At 53.4% G+C, this 13,318-nt stretch overlaps 1 protein-coding gene across 7 annotated transcripts in view; it reads left to right on the plus strand.

Annotated features, from left to right (window-relative positions):
• The first annotated feature begins 1,902 nt into the window (after positions 1-1,902).
• RRBP1 (ribosome binding protein 1) overlaps positions 1,903-13,318 on the plus strand; it is a 58,420-nt gene continuing 47,004 nt past the window's right edge. For 4 of the 7 annotated variants that reach the window (XM_082361504.1, XM_082361509.1, XM_082361507.1 and 1 more), the window contains exon 1: positions 1,904-2,167. The gene's annotated coding sequence lies outside the window, so the exon portion shown is untranslated. Of the gene's footprint in view, positions 2,168-13,318 lie in introns of all 7 variants that reach the window. The other 3 variants (XM_082361506.1, XM_082361508.1, XM_082361505.1) reach the window with 2 other exon arrangements.

Here is a 13,318-nt window from a genome sequence, read left to right on the forward strand (position 1 = left end):
AAACCAGTGTGAATAAGATGAAGGAGGTCTGTGCCCACAGCAAGGCCTCCGAGGGCAGTTGGGTCTTTACTAGGTCTGAGTATCACTCTAGGCTGCTTGCCCAGCCTGTAGTGAATTCCGGGCACTCGACAGACACCAATGAATGGATGGATGGGTGTATGGATGGGTGTATGTATGGGTGGATGGATGGGATGGATGGGTGGGTGGGTGGATGGATGGATGGATGGATGGGTGGATGGGTGGATGGGTGGATGGATGGATGGGTGGATGGGTGGATGGGTGGGTGGGTGTATGGATGGGTGGATGGATGGGATGGATGGGTGGGTGGGTGGATGGATGGATGGGTGGATGGGTGGATGGGTGGATGGATGGATAGATGGATGGGTGGATGGGATGGATGGGTGGATGGAAGAATGACTCTCCAAAACCCAGAGAGGGGAGCGATTGTCCTAAAAGTGTACATCCATGTTCAGAGAGGCTAACTGGTTTACCCACGGCCAATCAGAACTAGTTGGTAGCATATGCCACCCAGAAGCTGGGATTCTTGACTTTTACGTCAAGCCGGGGCTCACCACTGGAAAAAGACTGAGTGTGGAAAGCTAATCCAGGTTAATTCCCGCGGATTAATCATTAATATGCTAGGGAACTGCTGAGATTAAAAATATGAATGAACGGTTTAATTTCAACCCAGCCCCTCTTTATTCCCTCATGATGGCTTGTATTTCCACATCTAACAACTCGTACAGTACCAGTGACAAAGAGGGAGGGGGTATGCGAGACTGTCCAAGAAACAGCTATTAGGAACAGGATTCTGCAGCCACGGGGGTGGGGGAAGTGGTACAGTGCAGATCAGCCTGCAGCAGCCCTTTTGGCCTCCCAGAAACCTTAATTTCAAAGAAAGTGGCTTTGACTCAAGTTCAAAGAGTTAGCTTTAAGAGACACTGATATAATGGTTAAAAACCAGGCCTAAAATTATCTTAATTGAAAGACTTATTTGGTTATGAAGAGAGAGTGCTGGGTTATATCCGGGTGGTGGAGTAGGGGTCGAGAAGGAAGTCCTGTCATGAAGCACCGTTTGCTCCGTTTTCTGGAAAGTGGGTGAGTTTATGTGGGTCAGACCCTCTCACCCTCCCCATTGTGGAGTAAAATGCCAGAAGGTCAACTGCAGTCATTGCCCTGCTGCCAGTTGAGGTTTGGACGGTGCCTCAGTTGTAACCTCCCTAAAAATGGGTGCAAATGACGTCCACCCTCCATTCCTCTTGCACCGTCTGGCCTTTCCGCCCCAGTTTACTCAAGAAAATTCTTTCTGGTGCTGATTGCAATCTCTTTGAAGATAGTGCCGTGCCCTCTCTGGACTGACCCCCAGCAGAACTTGTCCTCACATCTAGGGCCCGGAGGGGGCGCTGCTGCGGGGGAAGTCAGTTGGTTTTAAACGAAGCATTTCTCCCTACTGTTCGCATGTTGCGCAACCCTGCTCAGGGTGACACCCACCGCCATCTCAGCCCGGAGGGGCCAGGGGCGCAGGCGCGGCGCCGCCGGGATTCGAACCTTCTCGGCCCGCTGGGCCACAGCCTTCCCGGAATCAACTCCGGCAAGCAGGGTCGCTGGCCCGGGGTGGGCGGGGCCGGCAGGCGCCCACCCCCCCGTTCGGCCGCGCGTTCCGGCCCCGCCCCGCCACCGCGCAGGGCCGAGAGCCGCGCCGCGCGGCTCCGCCCCTCCCCTGCCCCGCCCCCGCGGCTCCCCGCAGCTCCTCCCCTCTCCCATTGGCCGAAGCGGAGACCCGCCTCTCCGCCCAATGGCCGCCGCCGCGGCTCGGCCGCCCGCGCTCTGACTGGTCAGCGGCCGGCGGAGTGGCGGGGCACGGGCCAATGGGGAGAGGCAGCTCGATGAATGGCTGGCCCGGGTGGGGAAGGCAGGAGGCGGTGATCCCGGCGGAGGGGGCCGTTTGCCAGCTCCGAGGCAGAAAGTGCCACGACTCCACACGCGCGCACGCAGCCAGCGAGCGGCCGGAGCGGACGGCGGACGGGGCGGGTGGCGTCGGGGTCGCGGCGCCTGCAGTTGCTTGGGGGCGGCTTCTCGGCGGAGGCTCGGCCGGCTCCTCTCTCCCGGTTCCGCGGCGGCGGCGGCTCCTGCCCTCTCGCTCTCCCTCCCGCGTCTCCGGCTGCAGGTAAGAAACTTGGCCGGGCCCTGCAGCGGCGGCGGCGGCGCGCGGGCCAGGCCGTCGGGGCGCCGGGGCCGGGCCGGGCGGGCCGCGCCGAGAGTGACACGTCTCCCTGGCGGCCCCTCCCCCGGCGGCGCCCCCGGCCGTCGCCGCGGCCGCGGACCCTGGGGGTCCGGGCGGGCCCCGGGGGCGTGTGCCGGGCCGAACCCCGTGCAGGGGCGTTGGCCGAGCGTGCCCGAGGTGTGGACCCCACGCCCTCGCCGTCTGCGGGACCTGCGGCGGCCCCGCGGCGAGACGTGGCCGCCCCCCCCCACCTCTCTCCGTCCCTCGCAGCCGGGCCGTCGGGCCGGCCGGCGCGCTCCGAAGTTGGGCGAAGAAAGTTGGCGGCGGGGTGGGGCGGCGCACAGCTGGCGGAGGAAGGGGTTAAGCTTCGGGAAGCGGCTGGATGACGTTGCCGGGCTGGAGTCCGGGCTGGCGGGGTGGGGGCGGGCGGAAGGCGGCGGGGGCCGGCGGGGGAGGGGGCGGGATTGAATGGGGGCCCGGGCTGAGCGCGCCCGTCTCGGGCTGCGGCCGGGGGCGCGGCGGGGCCGGGAGGCGCCGACGGGGCGGGCCGGGCTCAGGACCGCGGGGGCCGCCGTGCAGGGACCCGGACCGTCCGGGTCCGGACGCCCGGCGGCCGCGGTGGCAACTTCCCGGAGTGCGGGAGGCGACTCCCTGCTCCCCCTGGCGGCGGGGCCGGGGGCGCTGTTTGCCCGGCCGGCCTCGCGGACCCGGTGCGAGGGCGTCCGGCGGGGGAACGATGAATGGGCCGGCGGTGCCAGGTCCGGCGGAAGTGGCACCTCCGGCCCGGCCGTCAGGAGCGCTGGCACCCCGCCTGGCTCCCGCCCCGGGTCCCGGGCTCCCGCCCTGGCGCCGGGCTTGGGAGGGCGGGCTGGGGTCCACGCTTCTCGGGCAGCATCTGGGAAGCCTCGGGGAACCCTCCCCACACTGCAGGTCACAAACGGTAGCTCGGGTGGTGTCATGGCTAAGGGGTGGGCTTCCGAAAGCCGGCACCGTGGGGAGTCGGCCAGGCTGTTTCACGCCGGGGTCCGCTTCCGACACTCCGGGGTCCGCTTCCACGTCGGAACAGCCGGGCTGCCGGAGAGAGAACCGTGAAGACCCAGCACGTGTAGGGAGTAGTCCACAGGTGTTGACTGTTACTGTTTTTGTATGAGTTTCTAGGGTGTCCGGGCCGGGAGGGAGGTGGGGTCTGGGTTTGGCTCTGGCCCGCCCGCTGCGGACGCAGCCTTGCCACGTCCTGTCGTCTGGATCCCACCCCTGCCACGCTGCAGACCCTCTGCTCAGGGTGCTTGATCTCTCTGAACCCGGGTTTCCTTATCTGTAGCCTGGAGATAGAACCACCCACTCACTGTAGGGTCCGGCAGCCTCCCAGGTAAGTGCTGGGAAACCCTGGGACCTTGTGCCAGTAGAAGGAAGTTTGGCAGTAACTCCTGGAGTTCGGAGGTCAGCAGAGTCTAGGAAGCATTTAGAAAATGAAACTTTGCAGGCTCTTGGGAGCCTCGCGGGTCACTGTTTTGCTGGTGTGCTGGAACCTTCAGAGCGGGGGCGTCTGCGTGGCGTTTTTTGGACTTTGGGGAAGGAGGTCTCTTAAGAGCTTTGGCTGTTCCCGCGGGGCTGGGGAGCATTCTGCCTCCCCCTACGCTTTTCTCTGTGCTTGGCTGTCTTGACTTCCCCCTGATCCAACCCCAGAGAAGGCTCGGTGATCCCGCAGCAGGCTGTGGTGACGTCTCTGTTCCTTTATGAACTCTCCAAAGGTCAGGCCCACTGTGGGCTGCCAACTTGTTTTCCTTCCAGAAAGAAGCTTCCGGTTCTGAGGGCCTGGAGATGCCACTTCCCTCTCTGATGAAGCGAAGGAGGAAAGCTGGAGGCAGGAGGCGGAGCAGGGCTTGCACGTTCAGGGCTTCTGGACCCGTTGAGCTGCGGGGTGGCGGGGTGGGTGGCCAGATAAGGAGAGAAAGGTGTCTCGGGGACTGGAAACAGCCGCCAGGGAGTGGAGCCGCAGGCACTGTGCCGGATCAGAACTCTTCGCTTTCACAGTTAGGAGTCGGCCTCTGAACATCTCTACAGAGATTAAGAAGTTAGTTTGGTACCTTGGTGCATGAATAGTTTTTGGTGATGGGAGAATTTTAAATAAATCCCAAGCCACTGAGTCACATTTGAGCAATTATGCTCTTTGCTGAAACGAGCCCTAAGTCAGTAGGCTGTAGTGATGATACAGCACCAAATTCCACGTAAGTGGCTGAATGCAAACAATTTGATTGGCATACTGGTTTATTATGTAGCAAGGATGCCTTTTTAAAATGTCAGGACCCCAGACTTTTCTCACTTGTTCTTTTATCCCAAGGAGTTGTAACGAGGAGGTGAGTGACATATAGGCAGGGAGTCAATAGTTCTTTCAAGAATCCAGATTTTTCTGTGCTAAAATCTTGTTTTGGGAGAAAAATATGGTCAGTGAGATTGATGACAGTGGAGACAGTGCTGTCCATCTGTACATCCTGGCCTGGCGATGGTTAAGGCCTGGCCCGTAACACAATAATTGCGGATGAAATGAGGTAGACCAGCACACCTGTTAAATTTTCTCCAGCTATCTCATTGGACAACTGAAGCTCAGCCCAACTTGATTTTTAAGGTTTACTGTTTAGAGTCAGATTCACAGCTTTGGTGTACATCTCGGCCTCACAGCAGCCCGTTTCCATAGCGTAGATGTGGTTGTTCCCATCCTGTGGATGAGAACATAGAGGCCCAGCAGGTCAGTTCCTGTTGCCCAGCTGCTGGGCGATGTGGGCACGGCCTTCTGAATGTTCACCAACACCTACAGGCCGTATAATTCCACACTCGTTGGGACAGTAAGTACCCCAGGGAGCACCTGGAATTGGAAGATGGAAACGAAGGCGGGGAGTCAGTGTGGGGTGTGGCAGTACCAAGACAGTGCTTTCATTTCATGTCTTCGTCAAGCGTCTCCTGTGTGCCAGGCCTTTAGACACCACAAACGAACCTCGTTCGTGTCTGAAGACACTCCATCTAGAACTGTGTTGTCCAGTACGGTAGCCACACGGAGGTATTTCAACTTAATTAAAGTTAAATAAAATTAAACTAGTGGCAGTTCATGCGCTTCCACCTAATAAGATGTCACCGTTAGAAAGCAGTTGTTCCTGACTCTTGGTGTGCGTTATAAACTGCATGTTAAGGGAAAGAAGGTGGGGGAGCAGGGGCGCAGCACAGACAGTGGTCATGCCCTGGAGAGCTTCTCACCTAACACCAAGGGCATCAAAGTGGTCAAATGTAACAGACACAGAAAATAGGTATTGGGCCAAAAACATATGGCTTGTAGGGAAAGTAAATATTTAATTCTAAGTGAGAGAGCCTGGGCAAGAGGGCCACTTAGCATTATAGAAAATTAACCTGGGGACTTCCTAGGAGGCTGTTTTCTTAGGCACACAAGTTCTGATGAGTCTCCTGAAACAGGCAGGCCGACTCCCATGACTGAAGGCCAGACACATGTAGCGTGTTTCCTTTAAGAGCCGTAAGTGACATGCATCTCCCACCTGCCTAGCAACGCAGGGCAACTTTAATTTATAAAGAAAGTTCTGTAATTTCTACGTTTGATGATTTTGGCAAGGCTGGAACAGCTGCCGGTCTCCTAACCTTACACAGTCCAGGGTACAGGCGTTTTCCTGTTTGGCTGGCGGCAGTTGTTTCCTGGCTATTTGCAGGGCTTTGTTATATTCCATAGAACTTTGAAAGGATGACTGGATAGTATTTGGGGAGAATTTCTGAATTCTTGGCTGTACTAGTGGCCTCATATTAGTACACTGTGTAGAGTAACGTCAAACCAGTTAACAAAGAACCCAGAGTGATAGACAGCTACTTTCTTGTTGGTCAGACGGGAGGCCCCTAAGGTTGTGCCGGAAGTGATCAGCTATTTATAGTGATAGTGAATATCATCTGCTGGCTCCAAAGTCGGAATAGAAGACCATCTTAGACCCAAAGCTTTAATTCTGTGCCCTGACCCTGGTTGAGTTGTGAGTGAACCAGGTGTGTTTCAGGCTGTCTTGAGACTGGTTCCCAGCTGGAGCCCTGCGTGGATGGAACTTGGCTGGCACGTGAGGTTTGTTCAGGCCCGGGTTGCTAAACAACTAAGCCACCTTTTAAAATTGGAGAAGTTGTTGTTGTTAACATCTAGATTTTGGGGTCCTCTTGGGGAAAGTGGGAATTTCTGGGCACACCAGTTCTGCTTTCTTGGGTGGCAGCCGTAGACTGTCGTTGTCTTCCCTGGGCAGGGGCTGTGCTCTCCTCCCAGCCTCACTCACAGTACGTGCTTGGGTGCCGGCGGTCCCCAAGGGACACTGTCTACCCCAGCGTCTGAGAGCAAGGAGGAGTTGGAGGGCGTCCGCATGTGACCTGAGTAGTCCCCAGCGTCCCCCACTGGCTGAAGCTTGGGGCAGCGGGGGGAGCACTGGTCTGGGTTCTAGTCCCCAGAGTAAGTGTTGTGACCTTGGATGTGACAGTTCTCATCCCTTGGCTTCAGTTTCCTCCTCGTGTAATATGAAACCAGGCCAGTTGGCCCCATCTTTCAGGCTACACATCGTGGTTTATCCTTCACTCCGTGCCTTCTCACACTTGTATCCTTTACGACGGCAAACCTATCAGCTCCGTCCACTCTCACCGCATCCCCTGGTGCCAGCCTGGTGCAGACCCCTCATCCCCCGGGTTATTTCACTAGGTCTGAAGTGGTCTGCCTGCTTTTGCCCTCACCCCCTGCCTTCTGGTCTGTTCCCAGAGCAGATCGTGTCACCCTGTGTTCAGGACCCACCTTGGCCTGAGTCTGTCCAGTGGCCTCCAAGGCCCCTCTTTTCCCTCAGGCTTCACTGCTGCCACCCCCACCCCCTGCTCTGGTCACACTGTCCTCCCTCTGTTTCCCGGGCAGGCCCTTCTGCCGCAGGGCCTTTGCACATGCTCTTGCTTTCCCTGGGGAGCTTTTGCCCAGACAGCCACGTGGCTTGCTCCCCCACCATCCTCAGGTCTGTGCATTGTGACCTCCCTGACCACCCTATTTAAAGTGACAGCCCCGGTGACCCCTGTCCCACTTCTCTGCGTGGCTTTGTTTTCATTATCACTACCTGATGTGTCACATACGTGACTGACTTTGTCATTTCTGACACTGGAGTGTAAGCTCTCCCAGTGCAGGGATGTGGCCCCCCTGTTTCCCCGAGGTGTCCCTAGTGTCTGGACAGTGGCATACAGTAGGTGCCCATCCTTGCCGAGCTAACAGATGATTTTCTAGTGCCTGTGTTCTGTGAGTACATTATCATTTAGCCTCAAGTAGCCTGGATTCCTAGAGCATCAAATATAAATACAAAAAACATATTCCAAAGCCAAGCGACTTTTGGATTCCCTCCAGCCTGGCTCCAGTTGGGAGACTGACCGTTACACTCATGGCGGTGCTGCCACACGTGGCCCATCCTGCTCCGCCAGCAGAAGCCAAGGCTCTGAAGTGACCCTTGGCAGAAGGCTTGGGCGTTCGCTCTCTCCCAGGTGCCCTGCACCTGCAGGCCGGTTAGATTGGTCTCAGCGCTGCCTGTTCTCTGCTGTCCGTCACCCAGGCGGGGGCCTCACCAGACCGGGCCCTTCCCAGGTGCCTGCGCTGGTTCCAGGAGGAGAATTCGCAGCGAGCATCCTTTATTTCCCGGCGGAGCTGATGAGCTAGATGGGTTTGCAGAGCAGCCGAGCGTATCGGTGACGACGCCCTCACCAGGAAACAAAACGTTATTTTTGGTTTGAACTGTGCACTGCCTCTGAAAAGAGGTGGGTTTCGTGTTTCGTGAGCAAGAGTGTTCCTTCATGGTAGGAGGGGAAATTCTTTTCTGGTAGTTGGCATTCCATTCTCTCTTCTTTTAGTCAGACTTTGTTGGACTAAGAGGGCTGGATGAGATGAACCTCCCGCCTCCCAGATGGCGTTTCCTCGAGGACCGGGCGTGGACGCTGGGCAGGTGTGGGATACTGGAGCCAGGAGGGCTGGCTGGTCGCAGCCCCTTCCAGGCCGAGCCCACATCCCTCGTTGCCTCCTCTCTGCCTGCCTTTGCTTTTAGGCAAAGAAATGGAAAAGTAGATCATAGATTCCTGGCCCCTCCTGACGGGAGGATCTGGCCTACGCATTTCATGCAGAACCGTGAGAGACCGGGTTCTGGCCCTCAGCCCAGGCAGTATGTTCTATTGGAACTTTTCATTCAGTGGTTAAAATGTACAACTCAGCTGGAGCAAAAACTATTTCCTTTTTAATTAAGGCTCATCCTGCATAGGAATTAGATGCAGCTTTATTTCTGTTGAACACGTTTTCATTTCCTGGTGAGTTCTAGATCGTCGTAGTTGGGCAATTTCGTAGTAACTGCAGTGACTCGGGGAAGGGGTCAGTGCGCAAGAGTGAGCGGTGACGACACCGTCAACAGCGGCCTCGTTAGTGACGTGTCGTTAGGGGCATGGACGGGGCTTTAGCCACGGCCGAGCCGGCCACTGTAGCCTGTGTTGTCGCCTCCAACCTCAGAGGGAAGCCCTGAGATTTGTTCTGAACAGTCTGGTTTTGGAAGCCGCGGGGACAGCGAGGTCTGTGGGGCTTGGAGGCGGGAGGCGGTGCCCACCGTGACCTTGGTCCCTACTTCCCCTCTCTTGGGAGCTGCGTGGTGAGCGCACGTGAGGGGCCTGGGGTGGCAGGAGTGGACGTGCCATGACAGACCTGCCTGGCATCAGAGATGCTCCTCCTTTGCGAGCTGTGTGGATTCATTTTCCTACCAAAGTTGGCATGTGTGTATATACATATTTTAACTCTTTACTGAAGTAAAATACAAATACAGAAAAATGCACTGTCCCGTCTACAGCTCGCGGAGCAGCGCCCCGTGTGACCAGCCGGCCAAGAAACATTGTCCCCCAGCAGCTCATTTCGTGCCCCTCGGGTAGCTGCCCGTGCCCGGGGGTAACCACACCCCTGACCTGTAGCTCACAGGTCCCTCCCGCCTGCGCGTGAACTCGGGGCAAGTGGACACACGGCCTGTGCTCATCGTGGCCTCCCATTCGACGTTACGTGTGAGCATGAGGTCCGTCCGTGGTCTTGAGCTATTGTAGTTCATCCCCCTGTTGTATATGCTCTGCACATCACTGTGCCGGGGCACTTGGATAGTTTCCACTTTGGGGTTTCTGTTTCGATGTACTCTAAATTACATGATACTGTGAAATACAGCCTTGCCCCTGACTTTGGCGGCCGCGTGTCCACTTTCCCGCTGGGTCTGTTCCCAGGCGTGGGGCTGCGGCCACGGGAGGCATATGCTCAGCCGTGGACAACAGTGCGGACTCCCCAGGGTGCTGGTCCTCGTCTGTACTCCCACCGGCAGCATAGGAGCTTGGAACGTGACTTCAGCAAGGAACCAGGGTGAAGCTGAGTTACCACTGCTACTGATAAGAAGCACCCCCTCGTGCTGCCCTCCCCGTGTCCTGGAGATGGTTCATCAAAGATGAGCCTTTTCATAGGGCTTGCGGAAAAGGGTCAGGTTTTACTGCCGGTGAGCAGATGCTCTCCAAGCAGAAAGGCAGCCCCTCGCATTACATGAGGGAGGGCTCACAGAGTTTTGATCTGCGCTGAGACTCTTCATCAGGCCCCCCACCTCACCCCGGTCCCAGCAAGGTAAATGTAGTGACTGTTGGAGTGTTAAGTGGATTTCTTCAAAACAAGGGAGCTGGCTGTTGGGTACCAGAGGTCATTCCACCTGAGCCTCTGCCCACCTGCCGGGACCCTGCGCAGAGCCCAGGGCCAGGAGGCAAGGGCACCGGGCAGGCTCCCCTCTTCCTGGGACACATGTGCATCCAGGCTTGGATCTGGGAGTCACCCTACATAGCAGCCCTCCGGTCACATCGCAGGGATGACCTCTTTCCTTTCAAGAGCTTGCCTGGCTGGGGTTTGGTTTGGCCATGAGTGGCAGCAGTGCCAAATGTCAGTAGCTTGAAGAAGGGCAGGTGGCCTGTGTTCCGGTGGCAGGGTGGGCTGGTGGGCTGGAGCAGTCTTCTCCCTTGGGTGGGGCAAGTGCTGCAGAACAGATGAAAACAGCACCTGCGGAAAGCACTGAATGGCTTGGAAGATCCTGAGGAAGGTAGTGAGGGGACCAGAGTCTCAGTGCAGAGAATAACCCTGGATGGTGAGCACAGTCCTGAGGGCGTTCGGTGAACTGGGCAAACTGGGAGTTCTGATGGCACCTCTGGGCGCAGGGGGCAGAGACCAAGGTGGGCAGGATGATGGAAGCTGTGCCCACCGAGGACTCCTGCACCTCCAGGGTGAAGGTGAGTCAGAAGTAAGCCCGTCCCCTCTTGAGATGTTGTCCTTCATGCAGACCCCGTGACCTCAGAGGTAGGACATTTTCAAGCCAATTCTGACTCTTTGTAGAGACTGCTCCAGGGCCAGTCCACAAGCAAGCAGGTCTTTGAAGGACTGCGCCTTTATCCTCGGCTCAGAGAATCCCCACGTGTAATTTTCAAGGCAAACAAGCATCCCTGGTTGAGAATAACCAAACAGAATGCCGCGCATTCAGTGAATGAGGACCAGCAGGAACGTCTGTGAAAACAGAGACAGTGAGTGGTTGACACAGTGTTTAAAAGCGCTTCTTACTCTGCTTAAAGTAATAGACAAGGTGGAAAATACCTACAAAGAAAGGAAACTGTTAAGTGACCTAGCAAATTTGATAAAGGAATCAGGTGCAGTTTCTAGCCATGGGCAGCTCAACCAGTATAGTTAAAAACCCAATGGATTGCAGCGCGTGATTAACTGGAAGATAGAGCAGAATGTACAGATTTCACTTTAGAACCAAATAGGGCAGTAACTTCTAAGACCAACTGAGAATCAGGGAGAAGAGGTGGTGTGCCAGAGCCCGTGTTGGATGAAATAATGACTGAGAATTGTACAGAATGGAGGAGACACCCATCCAAACAAGGGAAAAACACCCACATGTAGAAAGTGTAGTGATACAGCAACCAAAGGGAAAAATTCCAGAGTGAGGGTGAAATGAAGGTAACTTTTAAGGCAAAAACCAAGACCGTTAATTAGTGACATCTTGGCTAAAGGAAATTCTCCAGGATGTTCTTGGAAGGAAAATAGTGCCAAATGGAAAGAAGAATGAAGAAGGTGGGAACATTTGGGCAACTCTAAACAAATGTGAAAGAATAATAATAATGTTTGGGGGGGGGCGCTGGAAAAAGGGTATGGTTAATGACACCTAAGATAGAGGGGTGTTAGAATTAGTGGAGGGAGTAAAGTTTTGTTTAACTTTGAACTTTGTGAATCTCACATATTATTGTGTTTTAAAGGTAGTCACTAAAGAATAGAAACTGTATTCTGCAATAGTAGAGGGGGAAAAAAATGGAGTGATTTAAAAACAATCCAAAAAGAGATAAGAAAGGAGACAAAAAGAACTCCAGGATGGGTGGGGAAATAACACAAAATAAGATTATAGAGTTAAACTCAACTATATCAGCATTTAAAATGTAAACTGGGGACTTCCCTCATGGCGCACAGTGGTTAACACTCTGTGCTCCCAATGCAGGGGGCCCGGGTTCAATCCCTGGTCAGGGAACTAGATCCCACATGCATGCTGCAACTAAGAGTTCGCAAGCTGCAACTAAGGATCCCACCTGCCGCAACAAAGACCCAGTGCAACCAAATAAATTTAAAAAAAAAATTTTTTTTTTTAAATTGTAAATTGACTAAATACTCCAGTTAAAACATAAAGATATCTTACTGGATTTTAAAAATCCAACTCTTGTTTACAAGAGACAGGGTGAAAATGAAAGAATATATAAAACAAAAATTGACAGAACTACAGGAAATGGTCAAATCTATAAGCATAGTAGAGAATTTTAGCATATCCTCTCAGTAATTGACAGCTAAGCAGACAAAAATCACTAAGGATTAGAACTTTGAACAAAATTAGGAATGTGATCTATGGCTCTATATAAATAAAACAAAACACTGTAGCCAGCTAATACGTATTTGACTTCAGAATTTTCAAAGATTGGCTGTATCCAGGGCCTTAAAGTCAGTCTCAACAAATGAAAGGATTGAAATTATGTAGAGCAGGTAGTCTGACCAGAGGTCAGTTAAACTAGAAATATGAATAAAAAGATAAATAGAGTATCTCCACGTATGTGTATGTTAAAATAAAACACTTCTAGCATGTATTTGTAGGTCAAAAAAAAAGGAAAATAGAAAATGTTTTGAAATGAATGATGATGAAGATACTACACATCAAAACTTGTAGGATGTAGCTAAAATATTATTTATAGGGAAATTGATAACTTTAAATACATATATTAAGAAAGAAGATGAAAATTAATGAGCTAAGTAAGCATCTGTCTCTAGAAGTAACAAAGTCAAAATAAACCACTCAGAAGGAAGTGACAATGAGAAGGGATTAATGAAACAGAAAACAAGTAAATATACAGTGGAGAAGTTCATTCTTACAAAAGATGAATAATGTTGACAAATATCAAGCAATATTGGTCAAGAAAAAGGCACAAATTATACCAAGAGTGTAAAATGGGACTTCACTACAGATGTGGTGACATTAAAAAGATGAGTGGTTATCATGAACAACTTGTGCTAATAAATAAAAACAAAGCAGTGTCATAGGTGTTTATTAACCACCAGAGGAGGGGGCTCTACCACACATTGTACGTATAAACCTTCTTTTTTCATCTCAGCATGGTGATAATTTTGCAAGTTTTAACAACATCAGTGAATTTCTGGGAACATATAACTTAACAACACTAAGCTAAGAAGAGAACCAAGAACCTGATGAAGGGACACCTACAGGAAAGCCTACAGAAAACATCGCACTGCATAGCAAGACACCCAGAAGTTTTGCTTTGACATCAGGAAGAACAGGATGCCGGCAGACACGCCTTCTCTTGAGCACGGTGTTGGCGGTCCTGCCCTGTGCAAAAATTCAAGAGAAGTGAAGCGGAAGATAGAAAGATTGGGAAGAAAGTGTTGGTAGAATTAGGCAAGGTTGCTGGGGCTCGGGGGGAACCACCCTACAGAAATCAATTACATGTCAGTATTAC

This window comes from Balaenoptera borealis (assembly GCF_965194805.1).
Source record: "Balaenoptera borealis genome assembly, chromosome: 16".
NCBI lineage: Eukaryota > Metazoa > Chordata > Mammalia > Artiodactyla > Balaenopteridae > Balaenoptera > Balaenoptera borealis.